Here is a 14636-nt window from a genome sequence, read left to right as displayed (position 1 = left end):
ACTCAAGGAGACTTGGCAGGTGAGGACCTGGTCCCAATGTCGGATTCTGGTAAGGCCTGGGGCCCCAGGACCCAGACAGGCCCACCCTCATTGGGGTGGAAGGAGAGCCTGATCACCTCCCAGAGACCTCTTGTAGGTCTCACAGGTAGGGATTCCCAGGGACGGAATGTAATGACTTCTGGAGTGTGAATGTGTGAGTGAACGTGCAGTCCAACCCAGCTTGCTCAAGCGGACTGATTCTTTGACTCCATGGGCGGACACCCTTAAGGTCCCCAGAAGCCTACGGAGTCTGAGTGGGCCTGTCTGTGATTCCGTGGTGAATGGCATGCGGGCTATGGCGGGATCGGAATAGTTTCTGATCGTAAGTCACAACGCTGAGACCGCTAAGGCTAAGCCTCACCGAAGCTCCTTCAGGATGCCAAACGGGCATCTGATTGGTCTCCTCATCTCAGGAGGCATTCCCCCCCCCCCGCCCCTGTCTCTGTGCCACCACACACGGGGACATCACCATGGGATCAGGGCAGAGTAAACCTACGGTTCTAGAGACCATGATCAAAAATTTCCAAGATTTGGCCAAAGTGTCTAAGCCTAGTCGTGTGTGAAATGCTTCAGAACACTTGATGGAGACAAAGCAGAGCAACCAAAATTGAGATCATGAGACAGGCCTGGGGATCTGGAATTTGCGCAGGTCGGAGGACCTGGGAGTCAAGTCAGCCTTCTCTAACGAGGCAAGATCTCCAGCTGTTTAGGTTCTTTAGCTTCACAGACCACCTTTCCCTGTCGTCTCTGGGTGGTGGGAGGTTGGGGCGAGCATGCCCCAGGGGTGGGACAGGTCTCAGGTAGGGAGAGGCAGGGGACAGTGGCTCTTCTGGAGAGGCCTGGGGCAAGGAAGTTGGGGGAGGAACCCTACTAAAATGAAAACAAAGAAGAGGTCAGATCAAAAGCCAAGCTACTACACTGTTCAAAGGCAGATTCCGGTTGTCTGTCTGGGGTAGGGCTGACACTGGCGATTTAAACAAGATACCCCAGGCCATACAGATCCTGCTGGTCCACTAGCCGCACTCTGAACAGCAAGGTTTAGACATTGTTTCCAAACCTCCTTTGTAAGAGTCACTTGGGAGGACCTTGTTAAAAAGGCAACTATTTGGGGGATGGGGTAGCCAGGTGAGGGGTATTACGGAGGGCATGTGTTGTGATGAGCACTGGGTGTAATACTGTCCGGCCTATGCAAACCCACTGAATCAAAATGGGTGGGATGGGGGGAATATCCCAGAAGCTGTGTGTTTAAAAAGCAACCCCCGGGATGGGGGGAATATCCCAGAAGCTGTGTGTTTAAAAAGCAACCCCCGGAGACCCCTAAGTGGCTCAGAAAAAAACTGTCAGACTCGGGATACCAAGCCTCATGGAAGAAGGCACAAATCTGCCAACTACAGGGCCGATACCTTGGTTTTCTCCCCACCCAAGGGAAGAGAGAACTAGGGCTAAAGAGGAAAAGGGTCATCATCTCCCTGCCACAGCCCCAGACAAAGAGGGGCCTATGAGAATTCCTGGGGGCTGCAGGATTCTGCCACATCTGGATTCCTGGGTTCTCAGCAATGGCAAGACCCCTTTATGATCTCTTAAGGGGAACAGAGCAAGAACCCCTTGCCTGGACTGAAAAGGAAAAAATAGTGCTCAGGATACTCACCCAGACTGTTGGACCCTGGCAGCTGCTGGTTGCTTACCTGTCAAAGAAGCTGGACCCTGTGGCAGGAGGATAGCCACCAGGCCTCAGGGCACCGGCAGCCACAGTCCTACTCATCAAGGAGGTGGACAAACTTACCCTGGGGCAAGAACTTAACGTCAAGGTCCCTCATGCAGTTGTGTCCCTCATGAATGCACAGGGACACCGCTTCCTTTCCAACTCTCGGCTAGCACAATACAAAGGGCTCCTCTGCGAAAACCCACAGGTCACCCTCGAAACAGTAAGGACGTTAACCTTTCTCCCCACGGAAGAGGGGGAACCAGACCATGACTGCTCCGAGGTGGCTGATGAAGTTCACATGAGTTGTCCAGATCTGTGGGATCAAGCCGTAAAGAATCCAGAGCTCACGCTGTTCAGCGATGGCAGCAGTTACCTACAAGAGGGTGCCCAGAAAGTGGGTTATGCAGTAACCACAACCACTGAAGTCCTAGAAGCTAAGGCATTACCAGCTGGATGGGCAGCTCAATGGGCTGAATTATATGCCTTAGTCGGAGCCTTCACCCTCGGTGAAGGCAAGCAAGTCAACATCTGTACTGACTCTCGGTACGCCTTTGCTACTGTACATATACATGGAGCCATCTACAAGGGAAGGGGCCTCCTAACCACAGCAGGAAAAGCTATCAAGAACAAGGAGGAGATACTGAGACTCCTCGAAGCCATCTGGCTTCCAAAGGAAGCAGCAATCCTGCACTGTAAGGGACACCAGAAAGGAGACAACCCCGTAGTGCGGGGAAATCGTCTGGCAGATGAGGCAGCCAAGACCGCAGCCAGTGAGGACATAGAGCCCCTTCCCTCACCATGGTGCGAACACCCCCGGAAGACGTCCCTCCACCCAGTTACACTAAAAATGAAAAGGAATGGGCCATGGCTGAGGGGGCCACCCTGACTGAAAAGGGATGGTGGATGATGCCGGATGGGCGCATCTTTGTTCCAACAGCAACTGGAGGGCATCTGGTCAAGGAACACCACCGACTCACTCATCTGGGAAAAACTGCATTAGAGGCCCATTTCAAGAAGCAGTACTACATCAGCTCCCAGCACTATGCCGAGCAACAAGTGAATGATGCATAACAAATGCTTGGTCTGCACCATGGCCCCTGCCAGGTGTCCACAGGATGGGAGCAACCCCCTTCGAAGATCTAGAGGTAGACTTCACAGATGTGCAGCCGAGCAGGGGGTTTAGATATCTCCTAGTAATAGTATGCACATACTCTGGGTGGGTTGAAGGCTTCCCAACCAGGACGGAGCAAAGCCAGGAAGGGGCTAAAGTCCTCTTGTGGGAGATCGTGCCCTGGTTTGGCCTGCCATTAACAATCCGTAGTGACAATGGACCCGCATTTGTGGCAGGCATTGTACAGGTCTTGACCAAATCTCTCAACATCACCTGGAGACTCCATACTGCTTACCAGCCCCAAAGTTCAGAGAAAGGGGTTTTTGGGAGACTATGGAGTCAGGATGAACCCCGGCGAGTTGAGAACCCTATGTGAATTGGAATGGCCCACCTTTGATGTCGGGTGGCCTTCAGAAGGGACATTGGATGTCCTAATGATTCATTGACTATGGCGAGTCTTAACAGGAGAACCAGGACACCCTGACCAGTTTCCGTACATTGACTCCTGGCTAGGAATTGCTCAGACCCTTCCCCCCTGGGTGCGATTCACTTGCAATAGGCAGGGACAGGCCAAGGTCTTAATCACCTCATCCAAGCGACCTAAAGAAAATCAGCAAAAGCCCCAATCTCCACAAATCTAGCCAGTGAGAGACATGGGAACCCAAGAGGCGTGATGAAGATGGGACGGTCCAACCTGGCCGTTCCATGATGTATTATCAGCCCTTCACCACCAACCTCCTCAGCTGGAAACATAACACCCCATCCTACTCTGAAAAACCACAGGCCATGGTAGACCTCATAGAATCCCTCTTCCAGACTAATCGGCCAACCTGGGAAGACTGCCAGCAGTTACTCCGCACCCTGTTTAACACAGAGGAAAGGAGAATAATAAGAGGTGCGCGGCAGTACCTGGAAAAGCACACACCAGCGGGAGTCATCAACCCTGCTGCCTGGGCTAATGCGGCCACACCCAAAGAGCGCCCGGCATGGGACTTCACCACAACGGAGGAACAGGCCCACATCTGCTGGTACTAGGAAGCCCTCCTCTGGGGAATCTGGGTAGGAGCCAAGAAACCCATGAACATGACTCAGGTATCCTTTTTCACTCAACAACCCGGGAGTCCCCTGGGGACTACGATGAAAGACTATGTGGAGCCTACAGGATATAAATTCCATTTGACCCCAAGGCACAGGAAAACCAACAGATGGTAAACACCTCCTTCACATGGCTCAGGCCGCCCCAGACATCAGAAAAAAACTTCAGAAACTAGAGGGTTTTGCTGGGATGGACATCACCCAACTAATAGAGATTGCCAGTAAGGTCTACATGAACAGGGAGGTCACAGCCGAACGGGAAGCCGACAAAAAGTTGAAAAAGAAAGTCAGCCTCCTCACTGCCACCCTGAAAGAAAAGGACAACACAAAGACGGGGAGACCCCAACCACCGAAAGGGGGGAAGCCCAGAACCCCCTTGGCAAGGGATCAGTGTGCCTACTGTGAAGAGAAAGGGCATTGGAAAAATGAATGCCCAGCCGCTACAAGGAAGAACCCCAAGAGGAGAACCTCATAGGCCTTGCGGGAATGGACTCAGACTGAGGGGGACTGGCCTTTTTCCTCCCTGGCCCCCATGAGCCCACGGTCACAATGAAGGTGGGGGGCCAACCAGTGATTTTATGGTTGATACTGGGGCCGAGCACTCTGTTTTCACCTCCCCAGTGGTCCCTTTCAGCAAAAGGACTGCGACCACCCTTGGGGCCACTGGGGTGCGGGTGATACAACAGCCCTTTTGCCAGACTTGCCAGTGTGACCTCGGGGGCCACAAGGTCTGACATGAATTCCTTTATCTGCCTGATTGCCCCATCCCTTTCCTGGGCCGAGACATACTCTCCAAGCTTAGGGCGCAGATCACCTTTGAGCCCACTGGACACACTAGCCTCTGATTGAACCCAAGGCAAGAGGAGACGGGGTCTCTGAACAGTAGAGTGAATGACTCACACCCTCAAGGGAACCTTAGCAAAGTTTTGCCAGGAGACTAACTCACATGGCCAGATCTGCTACCCCTAGCTCTCCTGCATGCTCACTGCATGCCCGGGACATCAGGTTTCTCCCCATTCGAATTAATATATGGACGGCCTCCCCCGTGCTTGGGAAGCCTTCCAGGAAACTTGCATCAGGTTGGAGATAAAGGGATAAAGGAGCAGCTTCAGGCCCTGGGGGCCACCCTAAATAAATTATAAAAGTACACCTGTGAGAGGGCCCCAATCTCCTTAGGGTCTCAGGTACACTCCTTCCAGACGGGAGTCAGTTTGGGTCAAAGATTGGAAGAAAGAAGAAAGCTCATCATTTGGATGAGGAGCCGCGACAGTGGAGAGTCCAGCCAGACTTCACGAACCCACTCCGGCTTCACCTTTGACAAGACCCCACCTACTGATGGACACCTGCTCACCGTGATCCCTGGCTCTCATCAGGGTGATTTCCCTCATCTTGGGAGTCGGACTTACACTGTTGTCCCTCCCGACTGGACTTTCCCCCAGAGGCTTCTACCTAAGGTCATAGATCCCACTTTTACTGGCCCTCTGCTGTCTACTCCTGAGCACATTTCACCGTGGTTTTCCTGGCCCCAGTCAGTCCTGGTCTTCTACCTGGTGTGCTCTTAAGTTTATGATTAAGTCCGTGTTTGCCCCAAGCCTTGCGGTCAACCCTCAGAGTCAAATAGAATGATGCCCTCTAAACTAGCTGTTTAAAGGGGCATCAAAGGGGGGAATGATAAGGAAAATTTGTGTCCTAAGATGGCCGGCCGAGCCAGCGAGAGAGTCCCAGTCCTTGCCCCAGGGCTCTTCCGGGTTCTTCTCCCTGCCCCACTTCGTGCACTTGCAAAAGTACCAAGTGTGCAGAAGTAGAAGTTTGTGGTCAGGCCTCAGACCTTTGGAGACCACTCTCCTCTGAGCCCACTGCATAAATAAACCTCCTATCCTCCAAGATCTCCGAGTGCTGCTTGGTTCTTCTGTCGGGCAATCCACTCCAGGTTCCGTTAACAGTATAAAATATGATATGTGTAAAGAATGGGATAAAACAGTCTCTTTTTAAAAGAGTATACTAGTCCCACAAGGTTAGCTTGAAGGAGAACAGCACCCACCTGGAAACAGGTGTAGGTAGTTGAGGGGATGGGGTGGAAACAGCACCTGAAAGTGGTGCCTCTAACAGTTTTTTCAGGTATCTGTTAATAGGGTCGTGTCACAACTTTGGTGAAAATATCTTAGAGGAAGCAGGATGAACGTAAGACCATGAGATATGTAGAGAAAGTAAGGGTGGTGTCTCCTTTATATGTTTGCCGTTCCACCAGCCATACTCCATACCCTTCAAATTTGGCCTTCCTTCATCCATTCTGTGAATGTTGAATGCCTACTGTAGGTACCAGGTAATGTTCTGGGTGGGTGGTAATAAAGCCACATGCAATTCAGATAGGATCCCATATTCAGATATGCCTGATCTTAGAAAGCATATACTATGGGGTCCGACATGGTAGAAGAATTTTATACCAGATCTTCAAAATAGTAGAGCGCCTGCTCCATGAAAGAAGGATTAGATTTGTTCTGAGTGGCTGAGACAGTTGATGGGAGACTTAAGGGTGGAGACTCTAGGGAAACAGATCTGACTCACACATGGAAAAACTTTGGATGGTTATCTCCATTTGAACTGGCCGCCTTAGAGTGCCAGGGGTTCTTGTCAGTTACCATTAGCCTCTAGAGCAGTTTTGTAATGACACTGCAGGGAGGATTCTAGGAAAGCAGTATGGTGTAATGAAAAGAGCCTAGCGTCTGGTTTCAAATCCAGGCCCTGCCATATACTAGGTCTGTAGCCTTGAGTGAATTACTTAAACTGTCTGAGCTTCAGCCTCTTTACCTATAAAGGGGGATTAATACTGTCTCCCTGAGTGACTGTGATATACATGGTATAGCTGTCTGTGTTAGCACAATGCCCAGGACGTACGAGACCCTCAGTAAATGGCATCTGGTTTTTTGTTTTTTTTTTTTATCGTTGGTGTGTTTTTTGTTTTTTGGTTTATTTCCGTATTAGGATTTTATCAGAACCACTCATACACGTTTTGCCTAAAACCCCAACTTTACCAAAAGTTTGGGATAAAACAATTTAAAATTAAATATTAGCCGTCCTTAAAATAGTCTCTCAACCATTTCTACAACTCTGCTCCAGCCTCCTGTTTGGTTGTCTTCCTCCTCCTCCCTTCTAGACCATTCCCTGAGCTCCAAAATCTTAACTAGTACACACAGTATTATTCAGCTCCCTTGACCCCTGTTTGCAGCTCTGCTGCTTTCCACCTGAGCATGTCAAGGTGTTCAGCTGAACAGTAACTTCTGTAGAAGTACCAAGAAAGGCCCAGCAAAAACCTTGAGGTTTATTTTAGCAACTTCATTCTCCCAGAAACCAATCCGACTATGGTTTTTAAAAAAGATTTTTTTTAATTTATTTATTTGAAGGAGAGAGTGAGAGTGAGCACGAGCCGGGGGGGGGGGGGGGGGGGGGGAGGGGGGAGGGGCGGGGCGCAGGAAGCAGAGGGCGAGAGACAAGCAGACTAGGCCCTGAGCCCAAGCCTGACACAGAGTTAGATCTCAGGACCTGAGCTGAAACCAAGAGCCAGATGCCCAACTGACTGAGCTGCTCAGACACCCCACAATCCAACTGTTTAATAAAATGTGTTTTCTTTTCTCCACAGTGATGTAGGAAAGACGTTAGGGTTCAAAGCTGACGGCCAGGAAAGAATTCTTGAGACATCTTTGGTGCAAAAAGGTGGTTTTTATCAAAGCACAGACACAGGATCCGTGGGCAGAACAAGCTGCAGTGGGGTCATGAGGAGTGATCCATTATATACTTTCAAGTTGGGAGGGGGTTAGGGATAGTGTAAGCCTTCCAGGTATTTTGGAAACAAGGTTTCCAGGATCCTGAGGGGGCTAGCTATTGTTGGGAAGGGTCATTATTACTGTTTAGTAGAAATTCAGTCATGAGACCCTTCAGATGTGTATGGATGGGTCATATGCTTGGGGGATGATTGCCAACATGTATCTTGGTGGGTAGAGATAAAGGAAGTTTCCAAAAGGATTTTTATATATGTTACAGTCTTACAAGTCCTGGGGGTTGGGCTAAGATTGCCTTTTGCCCTTAGCCAAGTATCAACATCGAGGCAGTTGAGTTCCTAGAGGAGTATCACTCTGCCCCTCTCAAGGACCCAGCAATGGGCTGCAGGTAGTAAGGAAATTCAATAATTTTTCTTCTGCCTTTGTTTACCACATCAAAAATATATTCACCAAATATATACTCAGAGAATAAGTATATGAAAACACATAAAAAATGGTATCAACATTTTGCTTTTTGGTCAAAGGCTTTGTGTCCAGAAGCTGGAGAGAATATTAGATTTTTTTTCAGGTATATGTTAACATGATGGTTGTTAAGACTATGGTAAAAATACCTTAGAGGAAGCAGTTGTAGGGAAGGAAAAAATTGCCTTCCCTGTCAGGTTTTTCCAGCTGCTTTAGGAATTAAATTGACATGAGACAGATTAACAGAAGTAAAACCCAAGATTTATTGTGTGCACATGGAGACCCAATAATGAAAGTGACACCCAAAGAAATCACCAAGGCAGGCAGGTTTTATACGTTTTAGACAATAAATTTGAGAGGAATTGACAGGCTAAAGAAAACGGATGTTTGGGAGCTTTCATTAGTAAGGAATTCTAAGAATTTGGACTGAGGTTGTAGATTAGTAAAAAGGGACAAGGTTTGTTTCTACAACTTTAAAGTCCCTGGTGATAAGGATGTCTTTTTACTTCTTAGTACAGGGAAGGTACCTTTCACCAGGAAGACTTACTTTCTGCCTTCAGGGGGTAGAGGGGAAGGTCCGTCCATGTCCTGGCTGTTTCCCGAATAGCTTCAGTTCAAAATAACCAATATGCCATTGTGGCATATTTTAGGGTGGCCTGCTCCGGGCCCCTCCAGTTCCCTCTGAAACTTCCCTGGAAGTTTCACATAGGAAAAGCTGAGCTGGTGACTATGGAGAGAGAAACTGAGTTAGTAAATGAGTGGTAAGAGATCTGCAAAGAGAAAAAGGAACATAGAATGAGGACAAACAGAAGAACAATTCAGAGCCCATTCCTCCACACCCCATTAAATTAGCCCCCCAACCCCAGAGATAGATCAGTCCAATAAAATGTCTGTGCTTCATTTACCTGCTGAAAATATTAATCCTTTCTTTTAACAGATTGAAGTTAGGTATTACCTGTCCCATTGAAGTCCCAGCTTCCACGGAAGCAACATTTTTTCACCAGTGACTGCCTAAGTTTCCCCTTGCTGCGCTGCCGTTGTATGTTGGGCATGACAATTTCTGGGTACCATAGAGGCTAAGCTGTTAACTTCTGATTGAAGTAGTTTCAAAGTTTGTGTAGTGGTATTGAACTCTCATTCCACTACGCAGGGAGACTTAGGATTGCCTTTCCTAATTCATAATCTCCAAGATTTGGGAATAAAAACCCCAAATGCTGAAAAGAAGGAGGACTTGAGATGTACAAGCAGAATTTCTATGATTTTTCAACAGGCATAATTATGTGCCATAATTTTTACGAGCAAAAGAGCCCAAGTTTGTACGTTGACATTTAGGGTGGAGTGTTTGGTGACAAAAGGAGCCAGGTATGAGTCCACATTGTCCTGAACATTTAGTTGGGAACCTTTTATACACTTTATTGCCACATAAAATTAAAAGAGGGGTATGATTTTACAGACAAGGTTAGGTTAGATTGGGCAGTCTAACAAGAGAGGCAACCAAGCTACTGCCTCTTGTACAAGGCTGATACGTAAACCATTGGGTGATTTGGCAAACTTTTATGCTAGGATTATTTTTAATCTCCTTGCCAAGTTTGAAAATGCCATTTTCAGCATCAAACCAGAGAGTTTGGTTGTAATACAAGCTGGGTATATCACCCAGAAGTCCAGTGGCATGTCTGTGTTCAGTGTAAGGGGAAAAATCTTCAGCTGTTGTTTTAACCCTGACAAGGGATGGTCCTTGAGCTTCTGTAGAGATTTTTGAGGCCCACATAACTCACTAGAGAAAAAGGCAAAGTGACTTTCTTCTGATCATGGATATCACACCTTGTTGTTTACCCTTCGCCCAGGCTCAGTCTCTCAGGTGTTTACATCGGCAGGGACAAAGACCATTTCCACGTGTTTTTTGCATTATCTAGATGTTGACATAGTCAACAGTCAGACTGATTAATGTTTGGTAAACTGGCATAAGTGGGTGTTTGGTCTGCAACCAACTTGTTGAAAAAGAGTTAGTAAGAAGACATGGGTTGGAGAAGAGCCCACAGTGGAAACGGAGCAGGGAAATAAGATAGAGATAGCATTCTCTAGAAGTCTGCCTTCTATTAAATGATGTATAAATGCGGAAAAAGTATTAAAAAGAAAGGTGTTTTGTTTTAATATCATGGGGTCTTTTTATTTATTTTTTAATTTTTTTTAGAAAGAGCAGATTTTTTTTTTTAAGATTTTATTTATTTATTTGCCAGAGAGAGAGAGGGAGAGCACAAGCAGGGGGAGCGGCAGGCAGAGGGAGAAGCAGACTCCCTACCGAGCAAGGAGCCCGACGTGGGGCTCGATCCCAGGACCCTGGGATCATGACCTGAGCCGAAGGCAGAGGCTTAACTGACTGAGCCACCCAGGTGCCCCAATATCATGGGGTCTTTTTAAAAAGGAAGGGTAGGTAGGGGCGCCTGAGTGGCTCAGTTGTTAAGCCTCTGCCTTCGGCTCAGGTCATGATCCCAGGCTCCTGGGATCGAGCCCCGTGTCGGGCTCCCTGCTCAGCGGGGAGTCTGCTTCTCCCTCTCCTTCCTGCTTGTGTTCTCTTGCTATCTCTGTCACACTGTGTGTCTCTCAAATAAATAAATAAAATATTTTTTAAAAAAAAGGAAGGGTAGGTGAAAGAGAAGTTTCTTGGGAAAAGCTGTCTATGTCATGGTGCCCTTTGCTTCTGAGGCCTGGGACTGGGCCCTACAAATCCTTATTTTCAGGGCACCTGTAGGGGTCATCTCCCAGTTGTCTTGTGAGTGATGATCTGGGTCTATTTTAGTGTGCCTTGTTGAATCCCAGGAGGGTTTCTTTTCTATTTTGATGGCAGTGTAGGTGGTCACAGCACCTCATAAGCTCCTTTTAGGCAGGGCTCCGGTGCATTTTTTTTTCTAAAGACTCTGATGTATGTCCAGCCTCCAGGTCAGAAGGGGTGGCTCATCAGTTGGTGGAGGCCATGGCTCTTTTACCTGTTGGTGATATGCTTCAAGCATAGTAGTTCTTGTATATAGTTAGTCGTAGCATCAAATTGTAGTTCTTGTATATAGTTAGTCGTAGCATCAAATTGTAGTTCTTGTATATAGTTAGTCGTAGCATCAAATTGTAGTTCTTGTATATAGTTAGTCATAGCATCAAATGGTTCACTTAATCCACAAATGAAAGGTTTAGAGATATCAGTAGGCATTGGATGACCAAACACTGTTTTTAAAAGAGATCAATCCATGTCTCCCATTTGGAATATTCTGGATCTTAATAAGGGCCAAGTGCAGTGCTTCTGGCCATTGAAGTCCGTTTCTTAACAAATCTTTTCTAAGGTCCTTTTTAGTCTAGATTTTGATGTTCCATTTGCCCTGATTGAAGTTGATATGGGGTGTGAAATTTTAATGAGTGCCCCAGAGTTTTTGCAAGCAGGTTGTTTATCTCAGCTGTAAAATGAGTTCCTTGGTCCAACTCAACCCATAAATGAATGTCAAAATGAGGAATAATCTCAGCTATTAATTTCTTTACCACTGTTGCAACATTAGCACATCTGGTCAGATAGCATTCAGTCCATTCACTAAATAGGCAGATGGTAGCCAGACAGGGAGAATAGCTCAAGGCTGGGGGCAAGTCTATAAAATCCATCTGAAGTGCCACAAAGGGCAATGTGGGCCTAGAAGAACTTTTTGGGGGTATGCTGATTCGGTAAGATTACAAGTAGTAAGTACACTGCGAAATAATTTGGTCAGAAGTTTTGTGGATGCCAGTGCAGAACCAATTGTCTTTTAGTTCCTCAATTATTCTGTTTGCATATGTTAACCTTAAAAATAAACTGCAAGTTATTTTACCAGTAAAAATGGGTTTATATGGGAATAGCAGAGAATTGCAGTTTGGGACAAGCAGTTTATGGCAAAATTATAGGCGGGTCTGCCGAGCAAAGGAGAGGAGTGCTCTTTTATAGAGGGAGGGGGAAGTTGGGAAGGCTGTTACAAACAAAAAGTCCATTGGAGTACACTGGGAGTTTGAAGTATAGTGGCTTTTCATTGGCCGATTTGTGACTGTCTCTCATTAGCTGAGCTGCTGGGATAGTAAAGTAGTTTTGACTTGCAAGGTAGTCTCTTCCTGTTGGGTCTGCAATTGAAAAGGAGTGGTAGAGTGTGAGAGATCCGGCCCCCCCCCCACCCCGGCCGAACCTCCCAACTCCATTCTAGTGAGGTTTCCCTTCATTAATTTTCACACATGTGTCCCATTTGGTGGGAGATAAGTGCTAGCCAAAAGTTTAAAAGAAAAGGGGCTACAAAAGAATGCATCTGGTAATCATTTTCACCCTTTTGTATCCAATTATCTTTTTCAGGTTGGAGGGCATTTGCCTGATAATTAATAGTACCAGTCCTGGATAAAGGTAGGGTTAAAAATTGGGTGGACTGAGGGTAAGGGGGGTGGTCTGTTTTGGGCTGCATATTCAGCAGCTCTGTTAGCCCTGTGGTTTCCTAAAGATATAATATTAATTGCCTTAGTATCAACTGAGTAGTGAATAATGGTAATTTTAGAAGAGAGGTGAATAGCTTTTAATAGGTTAGCGATTATGAGCCCATTAGCAATGGGAATCTCCACCAAAGGTAAGAATCCATGAGATTTCCGAATTGTGCCAACAACACGGCAGACTCCAGAATCTCTGTCAATAGGGTAGCAGTTCTCCCCTCCCACCAGTGTGTGAGCTCCACTAGTCAGAGCTGTGAGTTCAGCCACTTGGGCTATTTCACAGTGAGCAAAGAATATGCCTCCATTGGTTTGTGTGGGAAAATTGTGGCACACCCAGTTACTATGTTTCCCTGGAAATTTTGTTTACAGGAGCCATCACAAAAATAAGTCTGGATTGTCTGGCGGGATGTCCGAGAGATCCTCTCGTGGTTTTGAGATCATACTTAAAGTTGTAAGGCAACTGCGGGGAATGGAGTCGGGCTCTCCGTTATCAGTAAGGTAGCTGGATTTAAAGTTTTTCAACGATGTAAGATGACAGGTTAGTCAAAAGAGCTTATTCGTAAGTGGTTTGTCATTGTGTAGTGAGCTGCTGTGTCTGATGAACTTGTAAGGGCGCAGGCACAGCATGGGAGCACACAGGGGAACAGAGGAGCCTAACGGAAGAGTTCTGGCTTTGTCCATCAAGGTGGCAGCTGCATGCATGTATGTATGGGGGCACACCTGATGCCACACGGTCTAATTGGCATGGGAAATATGCTGTCGGCCATACAGGGGAGGCAGAAGGTTGTCCTCGAGTGCCTGCAGCAAAGCCATTATTTTCATGGCAGTATGGTTGGAAGGGCTTGTCAAAATTAGGTAAGCGAGGAGTGTGGACAGAGGTCATTTTAAGACTTCAAAAGAGGTTAATGCCTCTGAAGACCAGAAAAAGAGGCTATGGGGTGATATCTGAGAAAAGAGCATACAAAGTTCTAACAAAAACTGCAGAATTGGGAATCCGTTGGTGGCAGTAGCGAGCTGCCCCTAAAAATTGACTTTAACTGCTTTGGGGAGAGGGCTGGACAAAAGAGACTCAAGGCATTTTGGAGTGAGCTTTTGAATGCCCTGAGCTATCTCATGTCCTAAATAGATAACAGTTGCATGTACCCACTGATGTTTAGATTTAGAGGTTTTATGGCTTTGTTCAGCTACTGCCTTTAAGTGAATGAGGGAGTTATAAAAGCTCCCTACTCAGTTTGATTACAGAGTAAAAGGTCATCAACATACCACACTAGGGTGGAAGCTTGGGTGAGGGTTAGAGAGTCCAGGCTGGCTTGAAGGACTTGAGGAAATATTGAGAGAGACTCATAGCCTTGTGGACTATGAGTCCATGGCAGTTGTCTCCCTTTAAATGGAAATGCAAAAAGGAATTGGGAGTCTGGGTGGGACTGAAAAGAAAGCTGAGGAACGTGCCAAGGAATCCCAAAAGAGTTTATTTTTGTCCCTTAGGTCCTTTACAAATCAATAAATTTGGTTTCCGTCTGAGTCAACCTTTGCCTTCTTTCTTTACTGGCAAGATTGAGGTGTTAACAGGGTGAGGTAATAAAGACAAGGACATCCTGTTTTAAGAGAGGGCCTATTATGTCTGAGTGGCTCTTGATTTCCACTCAGGTCATGATCTCGGGGCAGTGGGATCAAACCCCACATCAGGCTCCACGCCCAGGGCAGACTCTGCTTGAGATTCTCTCTCCCTCTGCCCCCGCCCCCCCACCTCGTGTGCATGCACTTGCTCTCTCTCAAATAAATAAATTTTAAAAAAAGAGAGGGCCTATTATAGGGTTAATTCCTTGCTCTGGTTTCTGGAGAAGACAGTTTTGAGCTACTGATTGAAACGGTTTATTCCTTTTCCAAGAAATGAACCGGGGCTCTGCACTTCATGACAGTTCAACTTCATTCGCATGTGTAGCCCAAAGACAAATTGGACATCTTTTAAAGA

Source organism: Zalophus californianus, chromosome 3, assembly GCF_009762305.2.
Source record: "Zalophus californianus isolate mZalCal1 chromosome 3, mZalCal1.pri.v2, whole genome shotgun sequence".
Lineage (NCBI taxonomy): Eukaryota > Metazoa > Chordata > Mammalia > Carnivora > Otariidae > Zalophus > Zalophus californianus.
This window is presented reverse-complemented; position numbering follows the sequence as displayed.